Here is a 13,063-nt window from a genome sequence, read left to right on the forward strand (position 1 = left end):
AAAAACACAAAGCTGGCCATCAGTGTTTTGAGTCGGCCCTTTATTTTTACTCTAGAGGTTTGTACATACAAAACAAAATACATCATAGAAAAATGCTGCTTGTGTGGGAGGTACACATTTTCCCTGCAAAGTGACGGAGAGAAGACTGAGAGGGGAAAATGAGAAAGGAGGAGCCGCACAGGTCTATTGTAGGATCCAAGTTAAAGATCTGGAAATTAATTTCTTAAAACATGTGTACCCTCAGGTATCCTCTGTGAGGTTTTGTATACCTGTAGGGGTATGTGGGCTTCAATTTGAGGGCTACCAGACAAAATGGTCTTTAAGACTTGTCCTCTTTTGGGACAAGCTCTAGATAAGATCTTGGTCATTTTATTGAATGTAACTATAATTTAAAAATCAGGGCAAAAGATTCCATTCAGTGATATGCTGACAAAAGTAGGCTACTCTGCACACAGAGACTTACACTATTGGTCCATAGATACTTGGGCTGATGCTGTGAATTGTTTTCAGTGGTGAAGATAGCTTTTCCCTGGGTCATCCTCATTCTTCCTCTTCTTCTTCCAATCCCCATAGGGCACACATTTGTCAGGTGCTGATGGAGAGAAGGGTAGCCTCTGGGAATGCAATAGAACGAAGTTCTATAGCAACTGTAGTGATTATAAGCCTCCTGATATTTTGGATCAGGCACAGAAATATGTACAGTGTGCTATGAGATCTATAGACGATGAATGTATTTCAGTTAGGCGATACCAGGAAGGACCTCTATTAAGCCCTAATGGTGTGTGTGTGTGTGTGTGTGTGTGTGTGTGCATGCATGTGTGTGTATGTGTGGCAGGGATTGCATGAGAAGGTAGTAAGTCCTTGCAAATAACTTATGTAATATTATATAATATTCCAGATAAGGCCTAGATAGGGCCATTCTATTCCTGGCCTCACAAATGTGATGAACATTGAGGAAGTCACTAATATCCTGGATTAAAGATCTAAACTTCACTTTCTTAAAATTACTTTATTTCATGGGATCATGATTTCAGAAATGTTAAAATGTGAATAATTGAAAGGAAACTGGGCGTGATTTGGCAGTTCACTTGTGGAGTGGGGTTGACTAAACTATGTGTATGATTTATAACAACCCATCTCACAAGAACTTGAGAGAGAAGTCAGATGGGCAATATGAACCCTTTTCCAAGAATGGCGTATTTGTGTCCATATACCAGGAATGACCTCCTCATGAATTTCCTGACAAGTAGATGCTTAGGAAAGTCCATCAGGCCTCAGAAGATTGCTAAATGATTAAAAATCAGAGCAAAGGGTTCTGGCTGATCTTGGAAGATCTTTAACTTTGGATAGAAAGAAGTCTGATGCATGAGTTTTGCTTCACTCCTGGGACCTCATCCTAACAACTAGCATACCTGTGTCTGAAAGATTTATGGTTTTAGGTATGTCTTAGACAGGCATATGTTCTTGAAAAATATGTGTACATTTTTGGGTAGCCATATCCTTAATTTTAATAAATTATGGTATTAATTTTAAAAATTTGTTAAATGACAGTGTAAAATGGTGTGGCCACTATAAAAATTAACTTGGGAGCTTCTCATTAAATACAGTTATATGACCCAACAATTCCACTCTTGAATATATACCCAGAAGAAGGTGTTCAAGCCAGGCACGGTGGCTCACACCTATAATCCCAGCACTTTGGGAGGCTGAGGTGGGTGGATCACGAGGTCAAGAGGTTGAGACCATCCTGGCCAACAAGGTGAAACTCAGTCTCTACTAAAAATACAAAAATTAGTTGGGCATGGTGGCACACGCCTGTAGTCCCAGCTACTCGGGAGGCTGAGGCAGGAGAATTGCTTGAACCCAGGTGGCAGAGGTTGTGATGAGCTGAGATCGCGCCATTGCTCTCCAGCCTGGGTAACAAGAGCGAAACTCTGTCTCAAAAAAAAAAAAAAAGAAAGAAAAGAGGTATTCAAACACTTGAACACAAATGTCCATAGCTATACTATAATAGTCAAAGGTGAAAACAATCTACATGTCCATCAACTGATAAATGGTTAAACAAAGTGTGGTATATTCCTACAATGGCTATTCAGCCACAAAAAAGAATGAGGAACTGATACATGCTACATTATGTGTGGACCATAAAACATGATGCTAAGTGAAAGACGACAGGCACAAAGACTACATACCAGATAACTCTATGTATATGAAGTACCCAGAACAGGCAAATCCATAGAGACAGAAAGCACACTGGTGGTTCCCAGCAGCTATGGAAAAAGGAGATGAGAAGTACCTGCTTAATGGTCATGGGATTTCCTTTAGGAAGGATGAAAATGTTTTGGAACAAGACAATGGTCATAGTTCCTCAACATTGTGAGATACTAAATGCCACTAAAGGGTGCACTTTGAAATGGTTAAAATGCTAAATTTTATGGTATGTGTATTTTACTGCAATTTAAAAAAATTATTCACACACAGGTGCGCAAACTTGCTAGCCATCTCAACACTTTCATTTGTCACTCAGGAACAAATTATCAAAGTCTTCACTTTGTGGTGCTTTTTAAATAGCACTTGTGTTAAGGGCAGCATTACTTCTTTTTTTATAAAAAGGAAAAGCAAAAATAACCCGAATCATCCCAATTTAAACCCTATAGAGAATAACAAAATATCACAAAAAGATGAGTGGATCTATAAATGCCTACTACCAGGGGATACAGAGGCTCAATCTCTCTCCCTCTCAAGTGGAAGGTGGTTTACATTGAAACTTTACAGTTAAAAGCAGGATCTGCCTGTCCCTTCTATGTAGCCTCTCTCTTCCCTTTAGCTCCAGTACATAATAAATAGCTTCCTGATGAAATTCTTCCTTGGGTTTCATTTGCATAATTTATTCTTTTTATTTATGTAAGCTTTCCTTGAGTTCTTTAGTATGTATTTTTAATTTGCTTGACTTTTAAGCAGAGCAGAATCAGTCAAGAGAAATGTAAAACAAGACAAATACTTCTTTGCTCTCACAGAGAACCTCTTTACTCTATCTTGTTATCTCAACAGTACCCTGGGATTATGTGTGAAACAGGTGTCAGGTGTGTATGCATTACGCCAACATCAGACCAGGGTCTCCATGAAAGACAAAGACAGAAAAGGTGCCGCCCTATGTGCTAGCAACTTCAAAGGCACAAAAGACTGTAGAAGACCGAGAACAATACTGAACAACAGGCAAGTTATAAACAGAAGCAATTCAGATTGTTGAAGGTAATGTAACCTTTTATTCTGAATTATAAATTTAAAAAAAAACTCATGAAGTAAATAATGAACCTCAACAGTATTCAAATAAAAATAAAACAAAGTCAAAAAATTTCTTGGCCTTATTACAAACTCTTGTTCTTTACTTTTCCAATAATACAGAAAACTGAAACTATGCTGAGAAAAAGTATATTGCCCTTCTCTGAAAAGAGTCAAATCTTTTCTGTTTCTATGAAGATGATAGTTCACATGTTGTCCTCTTCCATTTTAGCTGAATTCCCTTTAATGAGTTACTTAAATTTACTATTCCTGCTTCCTGGTTTGTAAAATGAAAACAGGAACAGCTCACTGAGTTTTGGAGAGTATGAAATAATAGTAACTGCTGACATTTTTGAATGCTTACTACAGGCCAGGCACAGTCCTAAGTACTTGATGTGTTATTCCTGCTAATAGGCTTACTAGGAAGGCAGTATCCATATCTCCATCTTTAGAGGAGAAAACAGAAATACCAAGAGTGAATAGTTTGCCCAAGGCCACACAGCTCGCTAGTGGCTCGACCAGAACTTGAACTAGACAGTCTGGCTCCAGAATTGGTGCTCTTGAAAATGATGCTGTACCTCATAGCCCCTTGCAGACAGGAGGGACTAGGGGCTAATAGCTCCCTTCCTCCCTATTTGTAGAATAGTGGCAACAGCTTTGCAGATGCAGATCCTCAAAGTAGTGAGGACAGAATCTTAAAGAAGAGGAAATAGCACTTCTCTGACTGTCACAAGTAAAACCAGAAATTGCATTTTTCCTGAACCCTGTTCTAAAGGAAGAAAATTATTATACACTATTCTCCAGCTGAAAGAGGTCTGGTTAGCCAGGAGAGGAGAGCTGGTGCTAAGGCAGTCACAGGCAGGGGCTGCTGTTTCCTGAGGCTGCCCCTGCCTCACCTGCCTGTGCTGAAGGACAATGCGGGTAGTCCACCTGGAGCATCAAGGCAGGGAAGCAGCAGAAGGTGAAAAGGTGTGCCCTGGCCAGCCATAGTGGGGCCAGCTGCAAAAGAAAAAGTCACAAATACCAAATCTCTCTTCATTTATACTTTTGATATATATATATATATCAAAAGTATATATACATATATAGCAAAAGTATAAATATATGTATAAAAGTATAAGTATGTATGTGTGTGTGTATATATATATATAGAAAAAGTATAAATGAAGATTTGGATAAATGAAGATATATATATATGTATATATGACAATGAATAGAGAAAAGTATAAATGAAGATATATATATATCTCAAAACTATAAATGAAGATATATATATATATATATATTTTTTTTTGAGACAGAGTCTCAAGCTGGAGTGCAGTGGCACAATCATAGCCTACTCTAGCCTCGACTTCCCAGGCTCAAGAGATCCTCCCACCTCAGCCTCCCAAGTAGCAGGGACTATAGGCACAAGCCACAACATCTAGCTAATTTTTTCTTCTCTTTTCTTTTCTTTCTTTTTTTTTTTTTGTAGAGATGAGTTCTCACTACATTGCCCAGGCTGGTCTTGAACTCCTGGCTTCAAGTGTTTCTCCTCCCTCTGACTCTCAAAGTGCTGGGATTATAAGCATGAGCCACCATGTCCGGCCCACTTTTGATACTTTTGATTTTCAGAAATATTGCAGTTATTTCTATCACTGCATTTTGTGGAGCATAGGGCCTGGGTAGCTCAGTTGGTAGAGTAGCAGACTTTTAATCTGAGGGTCCAGGGTTTAAGTCTCTGTCCGGGCACTAAAATCTCCCATGGCGAAATATTCTTCTCTAAAAGAAGGAAATTCAAGTTGCCATTCAGCATTTACAGCGGTACCACAGGCACCAGAAAGGAAAAAGGAAATGCTGTAATGAGAGATGAGGAAGTCCTGGAAGGAGAACCTGCTGCCCTCCCCACTCGCGGTCGCAAGTGGACATATCAGGCTAGGGGCTCCTGCTTTAGTGGTTATGTATCTTTCTCATTCCTTCACAGTTCTAACATATTCTCCAGGTATGTGACCAAGGCCTTTGATCCCCAGCCAGTAAAGGAGGTAGACCGCACCAAATAAAAATATTAATAAAGACCTAAGTCATAATCCACCATCCTTGCATTGCTGCACTTAGAGTGGAACGGTGACTCATCAGATGTTTCTTTCTACCCATTGTAACCCAGTATCTCAAGAACTCAAGGCTACGGACCTCAGTTTTCCTCTACCACTTAATTTATTCTTTTATGACTGCTTTCCTTCATAAACTATAAGAAAACAAGTTGGAAATGAGAGCAAAAATAAGGAAAAAATGTTTTTAAGGGAAAACACAATGTCTGCCTTCAATATACTGTCTCCTCATTATTCTGAGATAACTCATGCAAAAAGCCCAGTTAAAAACACCATGCCGGCCATGGTAGCTCACACCCGTAATCCCAACACTTTGGGAAGCCAAGGTGGGAGGATCATTTGAGGCCAAGAATTCAAGACCAGCCTGGGCAACATAGTGAGACCACATCTCTTCAAAAATGAAAAAGATTAACCAGGCATGTAGGTGCGTGCCTGCAGTCCCATCTACTCAGGAGGCTGAGGCAGGAGGATTGCTTGAGCACAGGAGTTCAATGTTACAGTTAGCTTTGACTGCACCATCGTACTCCAGCTTGGGTGACAGAGTGAGATTTATTACCTTTAACAAAAAAAACAAATAACAAACAACTCGCCCCATTTTTTTTCAGTCTTTTTTTTTTTTACTGTACTTTATGTTCTGGGGTACATGTGCAGATCATGCAGGATTGTTACATAGGTACACACATGGCAATGTGGTTTGCTGCCTCCATCCCCCGTCACCTATATCTGGCTTTTGTCCCCATGTTATCCCTCCCTGACCTCCCCACATCCCCACTGCTGTCCCTCCCTTGCTCTCCAACAGAACCCGGTGTATGATGCTCCCCTCCCTGTGTCCAATGGAAAATGAATATACCTAATCTTAGAATTTTCATGAGGATTCGATTCATTCATATATATTTAAAATACTGAAAATGCACCCAGTGGTTAATACCGCTGTGCACGTGTTTGCCGTCCCTGTGACCCAGCAACCCAGGAGCTCTTAGTTTGTAGACGGAAAAACATAGCTTGCCTGAAAAATGGCTAAAGAATGTCTCTGTTTTCTCTTTATCTGCAAATAAATCCCTCTTAATGATCATGTGTTGTCATAGAATAAGCTGCAGGTCTGTGATGCAAGAACCCTAAATGAAAGTGACCAATGAACAATTTTTTAGCACTATTTGGCAAACTGAATAAAGCACCCACTGAATTTTTAAGATCTGACATCATACTTTTTCATTCCGGTAAAGTAATTTCCTCCAGATTTAGTTTAATACATTTAGCATTGTAATAAGATTTGGATCATATGTCAAACCCCAAAATGGATCTATGGTTCATGATATGCATTTATCTCACTATTACCAGGATCTCATGGAATTTTCCTATTCTTCTTTTTCTGTTGATTCACCATTGTATGCCCAGTACTCACATCATCAACACCTAATCAGCATCTAGCACTAAATGGTTGCTCAGTGAAGGTTTGCTGATTGAGAAAATCACAATAAGAAATATCAGGGTATTTCTATTCTATTTATCTTTCTAATTTATTTCCCTACTTATTAACTGACCCTTAAGCTCAAGATACTTGCAAGTAGTAATTAAGTGAAGCTAAGACTTTTAGTAGCAATCCTATCATCAGAGAGTTTATTAACTAGTGGGAGAGACTGAACACATGCATAAACATAACTGCCAATATAGGGGGATGCATTTTTTTTCTTGTACTTTAAGTTCTGGGGTACATGTGAAGAATGTGCAGGTTTGTTACATAGGTATATACGTGCATGGTGGTTTGCTGCACCTATCGACCCATCATCTAGGTTTTAAGCCCTGCGTGCATTAGGTATTTGCTCTAGTGCTCTCCCTCCCCTTGTCCCCCACCCCCCAACGGACCCTGATGTGTGATGTTAGGGGAATGCATTTTAAGATGACAGTCTCAAGTGTGGGATGTGTACTTGTGGTGTGCAGGATGATTTCAAGCTGGGCGAGAACACAGCACTAAATAATATTAAATTAGAAAGCCACTGTTTTCCATCCTGATTACTTTCAGAAGAAAACCTCAGTTTCATGTGAGGGTGTCTAACATCATTCTCATACTTGGTTCATCTTCCTCTGCAGTCTCAAGAGAACAAGCCTCAGGCTGAGAGACCCAGGCTGGCCCAGTGTGCAGCTAGGATTTAATTACGTTGTTTGGCTCCAGTTGTATTTATTTCCATGGATACCTTCTGTTTATGGGAAGTGAAATGCTTTTCCATTTTCAGCAGTGCTATAATGTTTTCTTTTAAAATTACTTCATTTAAATTTTGAAAAAGTGAGCCCAATTTCAATTTTTGTCAAGTAAATACTGCCCCAGATAGTTCTCAAAATGGCACCAATTAGCAGGACCAACTAGATTTCGGGAAATACTGTGTTGCAATGGAGTATACAGTAGAGATATAGTATCATGTTTGACGGGAAAGAGAGCCACGTGAGCGGGTCACATTCTGAGAGACCACCATACAAGAAGAATTTGCACTGGATTTGCAACAGTCAAGACTAAAGCTGGTGGACAGGAGACTGAGAGGCTTGAGGTGAAGCAGAAAGTGGCCTCAAAAGGCACTGAACAGAGCACTTTTGCTTAAGTAAAAGTGTGTGTAGGAAACCAGTGATGAATATGCTTGTAATGAGGCTGTGGACAACCTTTGATTCCAAGCTGATTTTCTCCTCCCTTGGGTGAAGTCCAAAAGTCAAGAGTCACATGCTCCTCTTCCAAAGCTGACCCAGAGCCTGGTCCAGGGTGCCCATGGCAATATAATACAAGGCTGATCTTCCCATGCTTTAGGGATCTGTGTTACGGTGTCACTGTGGTTGTTGCCATTGCTGTGAGCTCCCACCCACTTCTGAAAGCTTCTGCTGCACTGCCCATCGACAAGGGTTATGTAGGTCTCTGAAGTCTTATCACCAACACTCATTTAATTTATATACCATTTTGACCATCTGCAATGTAAAGCTAACAGGCAGCTCTATCCCTCATTTTTGAGAGTCTAGTAGTTGTCCTGTGGCTTTAGGAGATGTCCACTGAATTCAACCTGAGTACCCATGGTTTGTTTAAAAATGGTGATTTTTTTTTTTAAAGTCCTCTTCTAAATCTAAGAATCCTTGAAGAGCTATTCTAAAATTAACCTTTTATGCTCCTCTGTCTGCATTAACAGTAATGGAATGGCTAAAGTTCACGGGTACAGACATGGAGGCAGCTGGCAGTTTTAAAATACTTTAAATTCCGTAGATGTACATTTTCTCAGATTTAGAGGATGAGTTTATGCAACTTCGTAAATACACAAGTTTGATCCTGGCTTTTGAAATTAATTTTTAGTAAATGTGCTTCAGAATGCAAGTGTTAATTCTCATCTTTTTAGTCTGATCTTTTGCAGTCTCTCTGATCATCGCAGGCATGAATGCAACATTTCCTAATGCTGAAGGTGGATCACAGAAGCACCAGGAGGGAGAAACAAGAGGTGAGCAGGGTTGGTGTTCTGGAAAGGCAGGGCCTTGATGACTGAGTTGATTGGAAAGGCAAGAGGAAGTCTCTGAAATCAAAGTATTTCACATCACATGCCATTGTGCCTGACATTGTCAGCTGTCATTAGTGACTAAAGTCTTTGGATTCAGACATTAACTCTTCACGGTTCATATGCTTGGTAACTCATCACAAGGGACCATTAACATTTTAGCAAGAATCAGAAACCCCTTAGCATTATAATGGGAAATAAGATACAGTATTGACATAAAAGAGGCTTAAGAGAGAATCAGTGCATAAGAAAAACAGATTTAAGTTGTCTCTTGTTGAGTGCCCTGTGAAGTGGAGGCAGAAGTTATACAAAAATATTTTATAATAGTATATTGTGGGCGTTACATCATAAAGATCTCCACCCAATCAGAATGGACACAGGCTGTAAACAACTAGGAGAGCTACAGTGCTACTTTCTTGCTGAACATCAGTCCTGAGAAGAGGGACCATCATTTAAGAGGGCATCTCATGGACAGACTCCAAGAGTTCATTTAACATTCACTCATTCAGCACAGAGAACACTGAGTTCCTACTGTGTGTAAATGGGTGTTATATCAAGATTGTGTTTATGGGGGGAAACTTTTTCTATTTTGTTAAATTTTGTTTGTTTGTTTGTTTGTTTGTTTGTTTGTTTTTGAGATAGGGTCTCGCTATGTCACCCAGGCTGGAGTGCAGGGGTGTGATCTCGGCTCAATGCAACCTTTGTCTCCCGGGTTCAAGTGATTCTTTAACCTTAGCCTGACAAGTAGCTGGGATTACAGGCATAGGCCACCATGCCCAGCTCCTTTTTATATTTTTAGTAGAGATGGGGCTTCACCATATTGGCCAGGCTGGTCTCGAACTCCTGACCTCAGATGATCCACCTGCCTCTGCCTCCCAGAGTGCTGGGATTACAGGCACAAGCCACTGCACCCGGCTGGGGAAGACTTTTTAAAAGTCAACCCTTTATAGCTATTGTACACTGCCATAAAAATAATGTTTAGAGTGTTTCTATTTAACCCCACATTCTATAATGTATTTCAGCAATTAAAAAAAGAAAAACAATGTGACGTGACCGTAAGAAACTGACAACATTCTGTAAACCTGCTGCATCCAGTCTCAGCACTCAACATGCCTGTGGGTGGGTCTGTACCAGTGGTAACTCACTCTCTCAGGGGTACAGTTTGGTCCACACTGCTTCACACTTAGCTTATGGAGATTCGTTAGTCAAAAATACCCATCTGACACCACATGAGGGTGAGAAACAGATGACAACCTGGCCTTCTCAGACAAGTTCCTATTTCTTAAGTACTCGTCTCTGTATTTGCTGCAAGTTACAAAATTAACAAGCAGTTGCCCTTTTAGGCTGTCATTTGTGTGATAAATAGCACAGGGGTTAAAATTTACTAACCATGGTGGAATCATACCTGGAATTGTCATTAAAATGTCATCTTTCATCCAATGGGTGATGAAGAGCATGCTGTCTTTTTGACACACTGGAGAAATGGTGAGGCAGGAAATTTTCTGCTCACCTTCTAATCAGTCAACTAAGAAAAAAAAAAAAACATTGTGATGATATCACCAGGTTACAAGAAATAAAGGAAGGCCCTTTCAAGCCACAAGGTTATAGTGGACATCCATTACTTTCGTATTCTTTTGGTAAAGGCAACCAATTTTGCTTGGTAACTATTCCTTTCTCACTCTCAATCCTTAAGATTTGGGAAGTTCCTCCATCCTTTACTTCAAAGATGGGCATGTGACTCAGGCCATATTCATTAAACTATTGCATTCATTTGGACATAGTGATTGCCATAGAGATGAGTAAAGTGAAATAAATGAGTCAATACCACCCTGAGTCTTTTGGTAGAACAGTGGAAGGGGAGTCTTTATTCTGTTGGGATTACTGAGTGGATAGAATGTCCACCTAGCATCATTGGCAAACATTCTGCCACCAGAAGGAGAGCCCAGAGAAGAAGCCCTAATGACAACTTTACAAGATCTGGACTAAACCCTTCGTCTAGAAATTTAGATTTCAAAATTTGAGGGATGGAGAGCATTTTCAATGGCCCTGAATTTTTTTCTTAGGCAATGGCCAGTTGTTCTGGTCCTGAGCAGGACTGAGAGCCATGAGGAGATAGACAGGTAGATTATAGGGTGTCAGTCATGAAAGCAGCCTGTCTTAAAGAAGGAAAGTCTAACTGTTCACAAAGAAACATTAATATAATAAAAAATTTAATGCCATGTACCAGGTTGATAATCAATTATGAATTTCCCCAAAATACATGGGGAAACTTTCTCAGGCTGACTGTTAACAAAAGCCCCTTTGCTAAAATTATGAAGGCAGATTTCCCTGGAACAAGGAAATGACAGGACGCGTTACAAGGTAGAGAGGATACAAAAATCTTAATTGGGCCACGTTTTTTATATAATTCTGTATATGTGGTTTTGTTACTCAATTTGGTTTATAAGCTTCTTAGGAGCTCTCCACCAAGGCCTGCATTCCCCTTTATTCTCATATTTCAATTTTTTTTATTCCTTACTTCTCTCTTCTATTTCTCACACCAAGCCATGCAAATGAGGTGTCCTATTTTCTCTGGGCCCTACTGGGTGATAACCATTCAAGCTGATCCACTGCTCTGGGTTAATTGTATGATGAGCAGCTAATGGCTCAGCATATCATCCTCTCGGGACATATCGACATGGTGCTTTAGTCTTTTGGACGATCACAGTCTTAACCTTAAAAAAAAAAAGAGCCTAATTAGAGAAGCTCCAGATAGGAATGATGGGGAGGGTGAAGATACAGTGGGGCGGGTGAAAATACAGTAGCTAATGACAAAGCTCTTGAACAGGAAAAATCCCTCACCTGAATAAAGTGGACAGCTGCTTACTTCAGCATCTCACGGAGCTTGCTTGGAAGTTGGGCAAGAGAGTTTTGCCTTTAAGTTAATCCCAGAACTTGTGCATTAATTCCTATAGCCACTCACTGGCTTTGATTTAAACCTAGGTCCCTGCATATAAAAACATTCTTATCTGGAACATAATTGCTCTCAGCAAAAATTATAGCAAACTCAGCTGATTGTGAGTATGAATAATAGCCTTTATTCTTTTTCAAAGTAGGTAAATATTTTCTTTAAACTCTCTCAGATGTGTTTAAATGTGTTCAGAAGCCAGCCAGACATGGTGGCTCACGCCTGTAATCCCACCACTTTGGGATGCCGAGGAGGGCAGATCACTTGAGGCCAGGAGTTCAAGACCAGCCTGCCCAACATAGCGAAATCCCGTCTCTACTAAAAATACAAAAAAATTAGCTGGGTGTGGTGGTGCCTGCCTGTAATCCCAGCTACTCATTGGGAGGCTGAGGCAGGAGAATCACTTGAATCTGGGAGGCGGAGCTTGCAGTGAGCTGAGATCGAACACTGCTCTCCAGCCTGGGAGACAGAGTGAGAGCCTGTCTCAATGAATAAATAAATAAATGAAATAAAAGTGTTCAGAAGCAGCTTTTAATGTTCTCCTTAGATATAGCCGTTGGGATTCAGTTATATGAATGCATATCAGAAACCAGGCAGCTGGAGACCAGGCTGATTTCTTGCCTACCACACATATCTAATAAATGAAAGTTTATATAAAAGATTGATAGTTGAATTTGCTTACTTTTAACATATTTACAAAAGTAGAAAACTAAAGTTATTTTTGCCAAATACATCCAAGGGTCAGATTGAATAATAACATTTAATATAGACATTCAAGTTAGTGTAGGTTTTTTTTTTAAATGATTTCTTCAATTAGCAGATTAAGAAAATAAAACCATTACAGAGTTAAACTGATACGTGATTTCCCCCTTTTACACCACTGACATCTTACATCCACAAAACAAAAACAATCTTCCCTGAGTGTACCAATGAATTTGGAAAATATTTTTTATACTCGTAGGAGGGTCGCATACAGTGAGACTAATTGATAAAGCATAACTTAGATGTTAACTCATCAGGGAACATTTGCAGCACATCCACTGCCAAGGGGATGCCTTTAGGATGTTGGATTAGAGAAACTGTTTAACTCTCCAATTTAACCAGGAGGCGTAATAGCTCTGGGACCGTTCCTGCTTTGCAAATAAGATGGTAACAAAGAATTAATTGAATTTTATGAAATACGTAAGAAATAGCTGTTTAAGTAAGCAACGTTTAGCCAAAACTCTCAG

The 13,063-nt window shown here is 39.8% G+C and overlaps 1 non-coding gene across 1 annotated transcript; it reads left to right on the forward strand.

Moving 5' to 3' along the window:
* Positions 1–4,940: 4,940 nt before the first annotated feature.
* On the forward strand, positions 4,941–5,013 carry TRNAK-UUU (transfer RNA lysine (anticodon UUU)). The gene has a single exon. It is a non-coding gene; the product is annotated as a tRNA-Lys (tRNA).
* The last annotated feature ends 8,050 nt before the right edge of the window (positions 5,014–13,063 follow it).

This window comes from Aotus nancymaae, unplaced genomic scaffold (assembly GCF_030222135.1).
Source record: "Aotus nancymaae isolate 86718 unplaced genomic scaffold, 86718_ANA_hifiasm-v0.15.2.pri h1tg000008l, whole genome shotgun sequence".
Classification (NCBI taxonomy): domain Eukaryota; kingdom Metazoa; phylum Chordata; class Mammalia; order Primates; family Aotidae; genus Aotus; species Aotus nancymaae.